Source organism: Nanorana parkeri, unplaced genomic scaffold (genome assembly GCF_000935625.1).
Source record: "Nanorana parkeri isolate BGI_ZX_2015 unplaced genomic scaffold, ASM93562v1 scaffold240, whole genome shotgun sequence".
NCBI lineage: Eukaryota > Metazoa > Chordata > Amphibia > Anura > Dicroglossidae > Nanorana > Nanorana parkeri.
The window spans coordinates 307481-309651 of NW_017306508.1; positions in this window are offsets into that span (position 1 = coordinate 307481).

The window sequence follows — 2171 nt, forward strand, 5'->3', positions numbered from 1 at the left end:
CGGAGCCGACTTCTCTTGTGCTTTTGGGTCAGTAGCGGTGTACGTCTTGGCGTTCTGGCATGGAAACCTTCTGCGTTTAGTATGCGCCTTACTGTGCAAACTGAAACCTCATTGCCTGCTGCCACCAAGTCTCGCTGCAGGTCTTATGCAGTCACTCGAGGGTTTTTTTTTCAATCTGCCTCCTCAGAAATCTCAGATTTGTGCTCTTGTTAGGGATTAATTTTGAGACTGCAGAAGTCATTAAAAATTGCATTTGCAGTTGAATTTATGGAAACAACATTTGTTATGTTGGCCTATTTCAATTGCTTTTGTGTGATTCGTTCATTGCAAGCAGCTGAAGGTCTGTAAGTTTTGCCAATAAACCTGACTTGCAATTGGGGTTGAATAATTTTGATCTTATTTGTATGTCTTTGGAGCATTTGGCTGAACTAAAAGGCAACAAAGAACAACTTATCCTGATTCTGCTATCTAATATTGTTGCGCAAGCCCTGAAGAAGGGGAAGGCTGATTCTCTGAAATGTGTTGGCTGTCTCTGACATATCCATTTAAATAAACAACCTAGACCAGGGGTGCGCAACTCCGGCCCTCTAGCTGTGCTTTAACTAGAAATCCCAACATGTTTCTGCCTCTGGGGGTCATACCTGTAACCAGGGCCTCAGGCGGCATCTCCTCGGGTTACGCTGGGGGAAACGTAAGGCGGCAGGTATGGTATAGCGGCATGGTCACTGTGCTTGCAGTGTGCCTGTCGCCCCCTTTCTGGCCAGAGCCACCCAGGTTGCTAATGACTAGGCGGGGAGATGTATAAGGGCCATACACATCTCCCCACCCAGCTCTTATCAATATGGGATGCTCTGGCCGCTGTTCCGTCCAGCCCATGGCAACCAGTGACGTCATTGGTTGTTAGGAGCTGAGCGAGAAGCTCTTGCCTGTGTTCTGCACCCCCCAGATAGGTAGCACCACCACCCTCTACCCCAACACCACCTCCTCAGGTGGCAAAAAGGCTAGGGACACCCCTGCCTGTAACTGTCAGTCTTGCAATGCCTAATGGGACTTGTAGTTCCACAACAGCTGGAGGGCCGGAGTTGTCCGCCCCTATAACAAAAATGTTTGGCTTTATGTCTACTCTAAGGCCCCATTCACACTGAGCGACATGAAAATCGTGCGATTTTGAGCGATATTGCGCGACGAGCGATATTGAGCGACTTGTCGCACGACATCGCGCAACTTTTTCCTATTGGGCTGTATGCAATCAGGAGCAATATCGCTCAAAATCCCTCAAAAAAAGGGTCATGTAGGAGCGACAAGCTACCACCGACGAGCTACAAGCGATATTGAGCGACGAGATGTGAACAGCTCCATTGAAATGGATTGGAGAAGCTACATAGAGCGATATCGCGTGGAAATATGAGCGATATCGCTGCAAAAATCGCTCGATAAATCGCTCAGTGTGAATGGGGCCTAAGAAATGTGTATACAGTGAGGAATTATGCTGAACATTCTGATAAATAGTTTTGGGTTTGCATATATGTTATGGAAAATCAACTATGAGCGGAGCACCCACAGCATGAGCACCGCTGTTACCGCATCGCTCATAAATGCGCGCCGATCCTTATAAATGAGCTCCCTTGTCTTTTTCGTTTTGATCAATGAGAAAAAATAAGCATGTCTCATCTTTTAACATTCTTTGTGCTGAGCTATTCCTGGACTGTGCATGCCATATGGAAGAGATCAGAGCTGGAACGGCCCTCTTGAGTCAGAGGTGAGGATACTATGCAGCATGTATTCTGCTCTTCAGAACCACCTCACATTCTTCCCGCCGGTGAATCCTGCTTGTATGAATGTGAAATCATCAGCCATCGGTGACTTATGACTGGCCGCTAATGACATAAACACCCCCAGCTCACTTCAATAGCCCAATTTTACACCGAGGGTGAATCACTGTCTGCAGCAGGAGAGAAGAGTTTTCTTTCTGGACGATGTGACATATTCTGATGCACAAAACATAACTGGGAACTCCTATACATGGAAGGCAGAGCGGCAAGTGTTATAAAATTACATTCTTGTGGTAATTAAAGCGGAACCTTTCACTTAAAGGGTAATTCCACCTTTCTGGCTTGTTTAGGGTATAACATAAAAAATGGTCACAGTCCGCAGTCCGCCCAAGCCTAAAA